We start from the raw sequence: 15,528 nt of genomic DNA on the forward strand, positions 1-15,528 counted from the left end.
CAGGGCATATTATTAACTCAGAAATCCTTCCTGATCTTGACAACCTTGAAATTCCAAGAGGGCACTCATTACAAAGACCAAGTCAGTTACTATTGCAACTTGAACCATGGGCAGGGAAGAGATTATACTTACACAATTACAATTACAAAAGTCAATGGTGTTAACTACCTGATGAACAGTTTCTTGTCTACAGTGAGAATGAGGATTGTACTCTCCACTGCTAGCTCTGGTTGCTGCCCTTGTTCCTTACAGAGGACTGAAATTATTTTTTGCTATAGATGTTATTTTAATTAATTGTTCTTTTAACTTACTTTTAATTACATTTTATTTCTTACAATTTATTCATTTTATATCCCAATTACAGTCCTGTCCCTCATCTCTTCCCAGCCCCACACTCCCTCTTCTCTCCTTTCCCTTTCCCCTAGTCCACTGAAAGGGGGAGTTTTCTTCCCCTGCCATCTGCCCCTAGCTTATTACTAGTCTTTTACTTCATGAAATCTGATGTTCAAGAACAAACGGAAACAATCATAATTTCTATTTCTTTTTTAATGTGTTTGTTGTGTAAGGGTGTGTGTGTGTGCATGTGTGTGCATGTACAGGTGCATGATTGCATGTATGCATGTGTGTGTGTTTGTGTGTGGGAGGGTTTGAGTGAAATGTGTGTCAAAAAATGTGTGTGAAGGTCAGAGAATAACTTTGTGTGTCAGTACTCACCTTCTTACATTGAGACAAAGGTGATTATCACTTGCCAAAGCTAGTCTTCATCTTCTGTCTTGAAACAGGAGCACAGGTCTCAAAAACATGCACTTTTGTAGTGGCTTTACATGGGCTCTAGGGAGCCATATACAGGTCCTTAGTCTTGTACAGCAAGTGCTTTCTCCAGATCGATTGTGGTTTAGAAATGGGAAATTTCCATAGGTGTAAAGAGATACAACACTCACACTGTATTTTCCTTTGTAGTGGAAACTTCATAAATGGTTTCTTCAACAGGCTTACTTTCAGTAGGCGTTGACATTTTGGCTTACTTCCTTAGTTATAGTATCTTGTATGATCAAAAAAGTCAAAACTGAATTACAGAGTCTAAAGTAGGTGATTAAAGCACAAATACACACACACACACACACACAGTAAGAATAACAAAACCAAATGCTATTTTAGAAAATACTACTTTAAATTTGCAAAATATTGACACAGTACTATTTAGAAGATACTGTGTAGAGTCAGTAGAAGGTGATATTTTTACACTTAAGAATAGAAGCATGAGAAAAGCACCTTGTCACCTGCTGTGAGAGGAAACCAGTGTGAAATAAGATAGTGGAATTGGCTAGCTCATTAGGGAGGAAGAAAAGAGAAGGCCTGAAGCCAGCTGGCTCCGGACATGAATTGCTTGAATATTACAAAATCATACAAGCACATTTTTCTGGTCTCTGGTCAGGAGTTCCCAGGAGCATTACAGGAAATTGAAGCTCTCAGCTATATCTTCCAGCTTCTTCAAGGGAAGTCAGTACGAAATGTCCTGATGCTCACAATGTCAGTCTTCTCCAGACCCAGGAAGGTAGCTGATTCTTTCCTCTTGGCTCTTATATCTTCTATGTTAGGCTAATAACAAAAAACAAACAAACAAAATAGCCTGATGCCAGGTACATTTTAGCTGAGAAAGCTCTTCTTTAAAATTAAAATTAATACTTTATTATTTCTGAGTTACTGTTTTTCTTGAAGAATTGGATGTCTAGTATTAAAAAAAACATTAAAATAAAGATTTTATCATTAAACAGGCCTGTGTGCATGTGTGTGTGTGTGTGTGTGTGTGTGTGTGTGTGTCTGATTTCTATCATTTAATTTGAGTTATTAGATTTATATGAGTCTTTGTGAGTATTCTGAGAGTATTTGGCAATGGGGGGGTAGTGTATTACCCATTGAGGTCAGTACAGGTGTTGGATCCTTTGGAGGTAAAGGTATAGGTGGTTGTGTATTGGCTCTCATCACTGATGAGTTTAGAACTCAGGTCTTCATGACTAAGCAGCAAGTACTCTTAGATACTGAACCATCTCTCCAGCCCTCATTTATATTTTCAGTTATTCTTTTATTGTCTTGTACTTTTCTATTTGATCCCCGTGGAAGAAAATGCATATGCTAATTACTTAATGATAGCTGTTTTGAGGACGAGGGCTTCATTCAGTGATAGGGTGGTTGCTTAGCTGTAAACTCTGGGTTCTATTCCCAGCACTATAAAAGGAAATGGGGGGTTATGCTTTTGTCCTTTTTTCACAACTTTCCCTTTTAAAACTCTGTACACTGACACCCAGACTGGTTGGACAAGTGTGCAATTCCACCTACAGTGAATGATGGTTCTCTTTATACAATCTTCTAACAGCTGTTGATTGGTTGTTTCATTTTTGTCATTCTGACTGGGGTAAGATAAAAAGTCTCAAAGTTGTTTTATGTTTCATTTTCCTAATTTTTAGGGTTCTGAACATTATTTTATTGACTCTTAGTCATTTTTTTTTCTTTTGTCCCAGTTCAATTTTTGAGTGTGTCATTTGTTCTATTGTCTATATTTTGAGTTCATTATATATTCTGGATATTAATCCTCTGCTAGAAGAAAGGTGCAAAAGTTCCCTCTAATCCTATGGGATTTCTGTTCACCAAGGTTTATTGTTTCTTTAGCTGTGTAGAAATTCTTTAGTTTAGGGAATACAACTTTTACATTGTTGGCTCTAATTCTTGGGCAAATAGAGTCCCGCTCAGAAAGGAATTCCCTAAAGCAGTGTCATAGAAGTCACTGCCTTCCTTCTTTTACCACTTTTATTTTATTTTCAAGTTTCACATTAGGTATTTGATCCACTTGGATTTAGTTTTGTACAATGTTGTCAATATAGGTCTAATTTCATTCTTCTGCATGTGAACATCCACTTTCTCCAGCACCATGTAATGAAGATACTTTCTTTTCTACAGCTTACATTTTTGCTAACTTTGTCAAATATTAAGTGACTGAAGTTTTGTCCTCATTTAGTAGGACTTTTACTTTATTCCACTGTGCTACACGTCTGCATTTGGGCCATTTTCTCAAGTTTTCTATTGCTGTGATGAAACACCATGAACAAAAATTAAGTTGAGGAGGAAAAGGTTTGACTTATACTTCCATCTCACAGTTCATCATCTTAGGAAGTTGCATCAGGAACTCAAACAGGGTAGGAACCTAGAGACAGGAGGTGACACAGTGACCATGGCTGCTTTCCAGCTTGCTTACATTGGGTTGCTCAGCCTGATTTCTCATCAAAACCAGGACCACCAGATCAGTGACGACAACACTGGGATCTTATTGAGGCATTTTCTCAGTTGAAGATCTCTTCTTTTAGATAGCTCTAGTTTGTGTATCAAGTTGACATAACCCTAATCAGCATTGTCATGTGCATTTTATTAAAAACTATGGTTATGTAATGTAATTTAAGATTTGGAATTGTAGTTATCTCCAGCATTATCGTTAGTTATTTTACTCAGGATTGTTTTGTCTGTCTAGGATCTTTTGTGGTCCCATATTAATTTTTAGATTGTTTTCAATGAGGTGAGATGGGGACTTTGAGAAGGGTCATTCTTAACAATATTATTTCTACTAATCTATGGGCATGGGATGCCTTTCCAAGTTGTGTCATCTTTTATCTTCTCTTTTTTTCAGAACTTTAAGGATTTTTATAAATTATTATTATTACAGAAATTCTTACTTCCTTGGTTAGTTTAATTCCTAGATATTTTACTTTCTTTGAGTTTATTGCAAATAGAGGTGAGTCCATAACCTCTTTCTCAGTTGGTGTGGTGGTACTGTATTTGTGAACGTTGACTCTGTACCCTTCTAGGTTGCTGAATTTATCATTTCTAGAAGTTTTCTGGTATAATTTTTGAACTTTCTAATACCATCTGCAAATATGGATAGTTTGATTTCATTAGTTCTATTTTTTTAATCAATTTAAATTCCTTTTCTTGCTTTATTGCTCCAGCTAGTACTTCAAACAAAATGTTTAAAATGAGCTGATATAATGGACATCACTGTCTTAATCCTGTTGTTGGTGGGATTATCTTAGTATTTTCTCCATTCAGCATGATTTTGGCATGCATTTCTACATATATAGACATTATTCTGTTGAGGTATAGTTCCTCTAGTCCTATATTTTGTAAGAGATGCATCATGTAGTCACATTAGATTTTATTAGAGGCATTTTCTATATCTATTGAGGCAATCATACTATTTTTTCCTTCACGTGTTTTATTATATTTTTCAACTTGAATTTAAAGGATAAAACCAACTTGATCATAGTAATATCTGATTAATGCATGCTTGTAATCTGTTTGCGAGAATCTTACTGAGCATTTTTTAATGTATTTTACCAGGAATATTGGGATGCAGTTTTCTTTTTTGTTGTTCTTTCTTTACTTCAGTTTTAGTAAAAATAGAGAATGCTTCAAGACTGTGTGTCTTTCCTTTGCACAAGGAGCAAGCTAATCTTCTCTGTATCATTCCCATTACAGTATATGTGCTGCCGAAGCAAGCAGTCGCTTGTTTTTAAGGTTTAAAAAAAATGGAAATGTATACCAGTGTGCATATACTTGGTTATATGAATATATACATAAATTTATAATGTTTATTAATATGCATTTGTCAATTTATGTACTGATAAAAATTTGAGATGTTTGCGCCTCTGGGCTATTGTAAAAGATGTTACAAGGTACATGTGTGGTCAAGCAACTCTTTCATATTTTGATTCAATGGTTTGAAATTTGTTCAGAAGTAAAATTATTAAATTTTTAACTTTTGGTAAGTCATTGTGATGTTTTCTATAGCAATTGTACTGTTATATATATTTTTACCAAGAGCAATTACATATTCCAAGTCCACCAATATTTTCACCAACAATTATTAATGTAATATTTGTGGTAATATCTTAATGAATATGAAATGATATTTTAAAATTTTGTTTTTTAAGAATTGAGGATTTTTTTTCCTTTTTCCTCATATTTTAGCACAGTCTTAAGATTCTAGAAAGTGTTTACAAACTTAATGACAAAACGAATAATGAATTAGTAAAGGAAATATTTTTAACATAAATTTGAAAATAAAAGATAAAAAAAACATGAACTACAAAAAAGTATCTGTCACCATTTGCTACTCTTCAAGTTTCATGTACACTACTATTTCACAATGTGTATGACAAAGGAAAAAGTCAGCAAATTCTTTTTTCATTATTCATCCCACATGGATATTTCTTTGTGTCTCTATCTGGTCCATAAATGCAAGAGTTCTTAATTTATTCTGATGTCACTTCCTAAGCCTGTTGCAAAATGTTCTTGCAGACCCCTTAAGGAGGTCAAGCATCACTGAAACAAAAGGCTTGAAGATTAGGATATATTTTGGTGCAGATATAATGGATATGCTGTAGTCAAATTAATATTAATTTTAGGAAAGCTATGTTCTCTCAGTCATCTATGTATTGTTTAAGGGAATCCCTGGGTTGTTTCAAGCACATGACTTTTGCTCTAGCAAAGCTGAGGCTCACTAGATACATAGAGCAAATTGTTCAGGGAAGGTTAATTTTTTATGCATGTTTTATGCATAAGTAAATTGGAACATGGAGATTAGATCACACTCCAGCTGTTTCTTTGTAAGACTGTGTTGTATCTTCTTTGCAATTCTAAGACAATAATAGCCTTCAAACTCCAGGGGTTATACATGAACACAGAAAAAAAAAAAGGATATTAAACTAAAATACAAATGCTAATTGCCCCAGTGTAATCCTCAGGCAATGGTCCCCACAAATGCTTTCCAACATAGATGCCATCAAATGTTCCCTGGACTGTGTATAGCATTCATTTATAAAAGAACAATTCAGCAAGATCAAACAAATCACCCACGGATAATTAACCTGCTCCTGGATCAGGTGCTACTTACTATGTTACTCAACAGAAGAATTAATTGCAGAGTCCAGGATGGGGTGAGGGCATAGCCTGAAGAAGGGTGGATACAGGAGCAGTGAGGGAGGAATGAGTCAGGCATGGGGAACAGGAGGAATTTTGCATCCTGACTGAATGACAGTCTGGGTGCTTCTTTATTTATATGTAGTTTTAGTAGGAAGGGATAGATGCACCTTGTTCCAAAACATAGATCATATCATTTTTGTTCCTGCACACGTATTTTAACTTCCACTTGGTCATAAGTTTAGTCATATTGATAAACCATGACAGAACAGAATTATCTTTTACAATCAATTTTTCTAATCAATCCCACCATCCAACTTTTAACAATGTTGCAGTTTCAAGGGCATATTTTTACAAAGCATGACATCCTGTTCTCAGGCTGGTAGCTCCTGAGGTTTCAAATACACTAGAGAGAAAGAAAACATCCAAGGCAGCCTGGACAGATTGTCATGCCCTAAGCAGTGCATTATCAGCTTTTAATAGTCAAAGTGCTAATTGTCATTAGGCACAAGAAAAGTCTTTAAGCTAAAGTTGCTGCAGTTATTTTCTAATTTTGCCATAATAAAATGCTTATATTTTATGTTTTTATAGAATTTATTTACATGTCTAATGTTGGTATTCTTTTGTTCCTTGATCATATGACACCTTAATGATCCTATAGGAGTTTATTTTTTCTAAGAAAAGGGGGTTTAAATATTTTATTCTTTTATCATTAATCCACACTATTCTTCATCAATTTGTAGCAGGAAACAGCTTTTAGTTTGATCTGTTGCCAACTTCCTTTGCTATCGATTATTGTTTACCTTTTTAAGTTAACTTTGTTTTGATTATCTTGTCTTGAATAAGAATCATTGAGGGGCAAATGGGCCAAGAGTATCTTTGAGTCATTGGCTCATAAAGATTTCTCTGGCATAATTATTTGAGACACAATTTCTAGGGCATAAGGAAGACCTTCAACTAGGCCTAGATCATACAATGGAAAGAAGAGAGTATCTTTAACAAATGGTGCTGGTCTAACTGGATGTCTACATGTAGAAAAATGCAAATAGATCCATATTTATCACCCTGTACAAAAATAAAATCCAAGTGGATCAAAGACCTCAATATAAAACCAGACACACTAAACCTGTTAGAAGAAATATTGTGGAAGAGCCTTGAACTCATTGACACAGAAGAGAACTTCCTGAATAGAACACCAACAGCATAGGCTCTAAGACCAACAATCAATAAATAGGACCTCATGAAACTGAAACGCTTCTATAAAGCAAAGGACACTGTCATCAGAACAAAATGACAGCCTACAGACTGGAAAAGAATCTTCACCAACTCCATACCTGACAGAGGGCTAATATCCAGAATATATAAAAAACTCCAGAAGTTAAAAAGCAACAAATCAAGTAATCCAATTAAAAAATGGGGTACAGAACTAAACAGAGAATTCTCAGTATGGAATATCGAAAGGCAGAGAAACACTTAAAGAAATGCTCAATGTCCTTAGTTATCAGAAAATGAAAATCAAAAACTCAAGTGACAATACCTGCTGGAGAGGATGTGGAGAAAGAGAAACCTTCCTCCATTGCTAGTGGGAATGTAAACTTGTACAACCAAAATCAATCTGGTGCTTTCTCAGACAATTAGGAATAGTGCTACCTCAAGATCCAACTATACCACTCCTAGGCATATACCCAAAAGATTTTCAAGTATACAACAAGGAAGTTTGCTCATCCTTGTTTGCAGTAGCTTTTTCATATTAGCCAAATTCTGGAAAAACCCAGATGCCCCTCATTTGAGGAAAGAATACAGAAATTGTGGTATATTTACACAATGGAATACTACTCAGCAATTAAAAACAAGGAAATCATGAAATTTCCAGGCAAATGGTAGGAACTAGAAAAGATTATCCTGAGTGAGGTATCCCAGAAGCAGAAAAACACACATGGAATATATTCACTTATAAGTAGATATTATCAATATAAGATAAACATACTTAAATCTGTTGCCTGCTTTTTGATCCCTCCTTCATGGCAGAACAAGAAGGAGGACCCTGGATGAGATGATCAATCCTCACACAGAAAAGCAAAGGGGAAAGACATTGGAAGAGGGAGAAAACAGAGAACAGGATGGGAGCCTACCACAAAGGGCCTTTGAAATACTCTACCCAACAGTGTATCAAAGAAGATACTGAGACTCATAACCAAACACTGTGCAGAGTGCAGGGAATATAATGAAAAAAGAGGAAGAAAGACCGGAGGGGAGAGAAGTTCCACAAGGAGAGCAACAGAACCAAAACATCTGTACAAAGGGGACTTTTTTGAGACTGATACTCCAAACAAGGACCATGCATAGAAATAATCTAGAAACCCTGTATAGATATAGCCCATGGCAGCTCAGTGTGCAAGTGGATTACCTAGTAATGGGAACAGGGACTGTTTCTGACATGAACTCAGTGGCTGGCTCTTTGATTACCTCCCACTGATGGGGGAGCAGCCTTACCAGGCCACAGAGGAAGACAATGCAGCCAGCCCTGATGAGACCTGATAGACTAGGGTCAGGTGGAAGGAGAGGAGGGACCTCCTATATCTATCGTTGGACTGGGGAAAGGGGCAGAGGGGAGAAGAGGGAGGGAGGGCAGGATTGAGATGGGAAGAAGGAGGGGCTAAAGCTGGGATGCAAAGTGAATAAACTTTGATTTATTTCATGCAGAAAGGGGGGAGGGTTGGACAGGGAGGGGAGGAGAGAGGGGCTTATAGGGGGATACAAAATGAAAAAAGTGTAAGTAATAAAAAAATAAAAATAAAAAAATTAATAAAAAATTAAATAAATAAAATTTAAAAAGCCTAAAAAAAGAACATTTCCCTAAAAGTGGGGGGAGGGAGTGCGTGGGGGGTAGCATGGTCACGAAATTCCTGGGAAAGCTTAGAAGCTTTACTCCAGGGAGATGGAGTAAATGATTCATAAGAAAATTTCCATCAATCAGATATCTCCAAATTGTACATATAACAAAAGACTTCAAAGCATGAGACAAGTAAAAATCTATTTCTAACAGGAACTCAATGACTGGCTCTTTGGTCTCCCCACCCCCGAAGGGAGGAACAGTCCTGTTAGGCCACAGAGGAGGGCTTTGCAGCCAGTCCTGAAGATACCTGATAAAACAGGATCAGATGAATGGGGAGGAGGTCCCCCCTATCAGTGGACTTGGAAAGGGGCATGGTGGAGATGAGGGAGGGAGGGAGGGAGGGAGGGAGGGAGGGAGGGAGGGAGGGAGGGAGGGAGGGAGGGAGGGAGGGAGGGAGGGAATGAGGGATCGGGACACGGCTGGGATACAGAGTTAATAAAATGTAACTGATAAAAAAAATAAAATAATAAAGAAAAAAGAACAGGAGATGCCACCATAGCAATTCCATCACTAGACTCAGCTCTGCTGGTCTTTGTCAAGGTGCTGTGTGATTTTCATTGTTCCCATTAACTATGGCTGTGTCAATTAACCCTTTTCTACTTTAATCAGGTCACACTGAATGCATTTCAAATGGATATCTCTTAAAAAGCTTTCATTTCAATTCATTGTTATAAGATTTGTTCTGACAGGAACTCAATGGCAGGCTCTTTGACATCCCCACCCCCCAAGGGGAGGAGCAGTCTTGCTAGGCCACAGAGGAGGACTTTGCAGCCAGTCCTGAAGATACCTGATAAAATAGGGTCAGATGAAAGAGGAGGAGGTCCTCCACAATCAGTGGACTTGGAAAGGGGCAGGGAGGAGATGAGGGAGGGAGGGTGGGATTGGGAGGGAATAAGAGAGAGGGATACAGCTGGGATACAGAGGTAATAAAATGTAACTAATAATAAAAAATGAAATTAAATTAAAAAAAGATTTGTTCTTTGTTCATTTTCTCTAGAAAGAATACTCCAAAAAAGATAAACATAGAAGAATAATTTGTATGTAAGAGGTTTTTTAAAAAAACACAGATATCTACAGACATATAAAATCATGTACCAGCTATGTATTCATGGTTTCTTAAGTAAAGGGTATTGCTTGGCAATCTGAGAGGATAATTAAAAATGTATTGGGTAAATGTATGCATTGTGGCTTGAATGTGAATGCCCCCCGTAATCTCATGTATTTGAATACTTATAAGGTAAAAATGTATGAAGCAAATGTATGAAAATGCATAGGTACTTATGAGGACCAATAAGGTGAAAATGTATGAAGCCATTGGTAGGTAGAGCCTCACTGGAAGAAGTAAATTTTGTGAAGTGGGCTTTGTGGAGTTAGAATCTCTATTCACTTTCTGTCTGCTTTCTGGTTCTTGTTTCAAAATGTGAGAGAGCAGTGTTTCTCATTCTTGCTACCATTGGTCACATACCTCCATGGCTTCCTTATCAGGATGAACCTGCTTTCCTTTCAACTGTAAATCAAAATAAACTCCTCCCCCATTTATTTGCTTCTTGCCAATTATAGCAACAATAAAAAAGTAAGTAATGAGGGTGGGACCAGGAGGGGAGGAGGGATGGGCTTATGGGGGGATACAAAATGAATAAAGTGTAATTACTGAAAGTTAAATAAAAAATTTAAAAAAAAGTAAGTAATGCACATGACCTACAGGCTATTTGGTCACTTTTGTTGACTTACTGAGAAGACAAAGTATTCCACGACAAGACATCTTGTGTAAAATGCATAATCCCTGTTTTCTACTTTTGGTGGTTTGAAGGAGAAATGCCCCCTACAGGTTCATTTTTTTAGCAGAAGATTCCAAGCTGCTGTTGCAAGGAAAAGTTTAGGAAGTGAAGCCTTGCAAGGTGAAGTACATTAACTGAGGGCAGGCTTTGATTTCCTAGTGTCCTCATTCTGAGTTATCTCTGCAATTCCTATATGCAAATAAAATGTTTTGATGCAGCTTTCAGCACTTGCTGCCATGTGAGGCTTTTGTTGTACCTTGCCCACCGTGATGGACTCCTATGCAACATTATGATGAAATAAGCTCATTCTTTATTGATTTGCTTGTGGCAGGGCATAGTATTACAGCAGCAGAAAAGTAATTAATACACCACTCAAGGTACACTGTTAATATTGTCTGTCTTTTTCTAGTACCTCAAGTCTTCACTTATTTTAATGCCGTCCCTAAACATTGTCATTCTCAAAATGTCAATTTTCATCATGGGATGTAGAGTGAGGAAGATGTATAACTATAGAGTGCTTAAGTGTGATTCAAAATATTCTTTGTCATACTAGTGAAGCAAAAGGAGCTGTGAATAAGCCAAAAACGGTTATTGCTCTGTGCTCCTTGAGTAAATAGGATTCAAGACGTTTGATGTGCTATCAACATCCAATAAACTATGTTACATCAATAATGCAGAACCTTTGCATAAATTAAAGTACTCCTTAAGAGTACTTTAGTACTTAAGAGAACCAATGCAGCCACTTCAATATGTTTCTTCAATTTCTTTGGAAGTTATAGTGAGCTCACATCCTCTTGGTTTTTTCTCTTTCTTTTTTTTTTTTTCTTTTTTTAGAATCTGAAAAGATTTTTTGTGTCTCCTACTTTGAAATTGTTAGACCAGCATCTCCAGGAAGAATGGTCTATAATAATGATGGTCATTCATTATCCTACTTTCATAAGTGTAGATTTCCCTTCTATGATTGTCACTCATTCTACCATCTTCATGATTCAAGTCCCTAAAGAAAGAAATTGAAGAAAATTTTAGAAGACGAAAAGATTTCCCAAGCTCCTGGATCTGTAGTAGTAACATAATAAAAATAGTTATCCTGCCAAAAGCAATCTACAGATTCAATGCAATTCCCATCAAACTACCACACAAAGCACTGGATCTTGGCCTCGGTGGTAACTGGTCAGCCTGCTGGCTCTCCCATATCCACACTAGCGGGTGAGCTCTCTAGCACTGTTCCAGCTAGACCACGCAGGACTGTCACTGGCAGAAAGCAGCATTAGCTCTCTTATTCTCCTACCCACGGAGCTGCACCCACACCTCCAGAGCTACCTCTACTATGCTGTCCAGGTGAGGTGTGGGAGGCACTCTCCCAAGTGCTTCAGCCATCGAGGAGCTTGGCAAGCTCACCTGATCTCACTCAATTGGTGTGGCTCGGCTGTGCCTTTGCCATCAGGGCCAGTTCCACTGTGTTGCTCAGTAGAGAAACAGGGCCAGCTCTTCTGAGTGCTACAACCAGTGACAGTCAGAATACATGACCTGGGGTCAGCTCTCCAGACTACTGCAAGAGGCAAGGGGTAAAGTGGGAAGGACACACTCCCACACCCCACACCCCATACCCTGTCCACCTCACAGTTTTGTTTGTTTGTTTGTTTTTCTAACCTGTGTGCAGCGCCCACTGACACCAGAAGAGGGTGCTCACCCCTGGAGCTAGAGTTACTGATGGCTCTGGTATGCCTGAAATGGGTGCTAGGAAATAGACTAAAATCCTCTGGAAGAAAAGCAAGCACTTCTTGCTGAGCCATCTCTTCAGTCCCAGATGGTGAGATTTCTCCTAGGTTTGATTTCTTGCTATTTATAAATACCAGATAATATCGGAAACATTGCTATTTTGTGTTTAGTACGGTAATTTCAACCTATTTTTTTAAATTATTCGTAGAGTGCAATTGCCATCATTTTCGGGGATTTTCAAATACATATGGTGTATTTGTATCTCTTAGCACTATAAATAAACAGAGTCAAGTTACTGGAAACATACTGGATTGATCTACAAAAGAATTTGTAGAGAAATAACACAACATCAAACATTGCATTTGACTGCCAAATCCCTTCAAGTATCTGAAAATATCTGTAAGGCTTTTATTGGGGTTTTAGGCATTTTATTATCATAAGCTGCATGAGTTTTTCTTGTTAAGTTTTATAAAAAAATATTTATTTATTAAGTGTGCATGTGTGTGTGAGTGTCTATCTTCCTCTCTGTGTGTGGTGATGCATGAGTGTGTGTGTGTGAGTATGTATATGCGTGTGTGTGTGTGTGTGTGTGTGTGTGTGTGAGACTGTACATTCTGTGAGTGGCATGGGACAGCTTACTAGAGACATAATTTCCACCATAAGGACTGGTCAACACCAGTCATCCGGCTGACAAGTACCTTTACCATGAGCCATACTGCTAAGTCTTTGTTTTATGTCTTCAATATTATAGTGCACTGATTACATATATTCTTGGATTGAACCTAAACACATGCTATTTGTATTGCTATTGTAGAGGATATCTTCTTTTAATTTTTATTTGCTTACATTCATGTATCAAAATAAAAGAGGTTTTTGCATTCAGTATTTATTTACAAACCTGTGGTTCACTTATTAATATTTATAAATAGGAAATAGCATCCTTGACATTTGTATATAATGAAATCATCCAGGACTAAGAATTTAATTTACGTTTTTGAAATGTTTGTATCATTTGTTTCTTTTCATTGACCTACTGTATTATTAAGTAGCAACAACAGACTGTTCAGTTTCCTGATGTCAAAATAAGACAATTTCACATTTTACACAAATTATCTCAATTCTAGTAACAGAAGGGTTTGTGCGACACAGAAATGATATATTTTCCTATTAATTATTGAAAATCCCCTTATAATGATTCGTTGTTGAATTATATCAGGATTCTGTTACTGTTGTACAAATTTTTTCTCTCTTATTGTGACATTGTTACAACTGCATTAGTTGTAAAGTTTAAATGATCCTTCAGTTTCTAAGATAGCCTCAAAATTTTTCTGAAGATGCAAACGATACTGCTGACTTTAAATTTTTTAACTGAGAAAATTACAACCTGGTGACAGTGGCAAAAATGGTGGAATGAAGAAACTGAGAATATCATCATGATGAGATAGTGGTTAGCAAAATGGCTAAGCAGTCAGCACTGACTTACTCAACCTAAAAACCACCCATCACTGCAGCAACCATGAAAACGTTTACTGTAAAAAAGACAATAATTAATTAAGCAAAACCCAGTAGGAGTTCTTAATGGAATTCAAAGCCACCCTAGTTACAAATGCAGGAGCCTTGGAACCCTGGGCAATCATCTTAAGTCACTGATAGTAGAGACAACAGATGAAATGTTTTTAAAGATTTATTTTCTTTTTTACAGTATGTATTTGTGTGCAGCAGGAGTGAGGATGAAAAAGCATGTACACATGAGTGTAAGCCCCTACAGAGGCCAGAAGATGCCGTAGGATATCCCAGAGCTTTTGGGGGGTTAATCTCGTGCTATGAACTCTAGTGCTAGTTACTGCTCCCCCAGATCTGGTTGCTGCCCAGATGAGCACATTCTCACTTATGTACATCGGTCTATGTTGTATAAACCTTGTATTACCTAATTTAAAGTTGATTGGTTAATAACAATATTAAAGCCTGTGACTGGGCAGAAGAAAGGTAGGTGGGGCTTAGGTTCCAGACTTGGGGTCTTAGAGGGACCATGAGGCCAGAAAGAAAAGACAAAAGACAGCAGATATAGCAAGAGGAAGCCAGAGAAAGGAATCAACATGGGGCAGCAAGGGTCATGAGAACCAGACCATGAGTGCTGGATTGATGGAACTGAAGCAGCTCAGACAGGAACTGTTATGGCTAGTAACTTGGAGTGTGTAGCTAGGAAACAGCAAAATAATTTTTATAAACCCAAGAGGTCTCTGTCTCAATTATTTGGGAACTAGCTAGGGTAGAATAGCCCTAAAGAGTTTAATATACAGTCTTCTAAAACAGATGCCACTGAAGCTTACAGAGCTGATGTTATAGATAGTTGTGGACCATATACATGGATGTTAGTTACTGAGCTCTGCTCCTATGCAAGAGTAGTAAGCCCTCAACCAATGAATTATCTCTGCAGCCTCAAATTTGAACTTTACTCTAAAAGAAACTGAGCATTCTATTTTGACATATCTAGTGATGCCCTGAAAAGATGTCTCAAAATTCTTGCCCTTATTTATTCTAACATACAACACATCTAGAGATAAGGTGAATGTGCCTTCTTTGTCAGAAAACTTTTAGACAGAGGTTTATTTGGTACTGCAATAAAAAAAAAGTCATAGAAAATAATTCATAGTAAACTCTTCAGAGCCCTGACTTTTAACGAACTGGGTAAGAATTTGATATTAAATATTTAAAATGTATTCAAAGAGAAAAAAGATAATTTAACAATATATCTAACTGAAAATGGATCCCTAAGATGGCTTAGTCGGTAAAGGCACCTACCACCCAGCCTGGTGACATGAATTCATTCCCATGATGGGACAGACAGAACCAATTCCTGCAAATTCCCTTCTGACCCAACAGGTGTGCTGCTGCATGAATGCTGGTCCTTCCTTGTCCTCTCTCTTGTCTGTCTGTCTCTATTTATATCTTTCTCTGTGTCTTTATTTATTACATACTAAATAAATTGTCAGTTTTTATTAAGTGTAAAAAACATAAGAGCAATATTTCACCAAATGAAAAAAATATATTAAAAAAAGTTTATAATAAGAAATAAAATTGAAGTTTCTCAATTATTACAATACTTGGAATAAGAAGCGATACCAGAGGCTTCCAAATGCAAACTTAATCAAGCACAAGAAATACTCA

General features: G+C 37.0%; 1 non-coding gene across 1 annotated transcript; it reads right to left on the bottom strand.

The window, feature by feature from the left end:
• Positions 1-4,441: 4,441 nt before the first annotated feature.
• On the bottom strand, positions 4,442-4,544 carry LOC132649121 (U6 spliceosomal RNA). The gene has a single exon (XR_009587555.1). It is a non-coding gene; the product is annotated as a U6 spliceosomal RNA (small nuclear RNA).
• Between the last annotated feature and the right edge of the window lie 10,984 nt (positions 4,545-15,528).

The sequence above is a fragment of the Meriones unguiculatus genome, chromosome 18, assembly GCF_030254825.1.
Source record: "Meriones unguiculatus strain TT.TT164.6M chromosome 18, Bangor_MerUng_6.1, whole genome shotgun sequence".
Taxonomy (NCBI): domain Eukaryota; kingdom Metazoa; phylum Chordata; class Mammalia; order Rodentia; family Muridae; genus Meriones; species Meriones unguiculatus.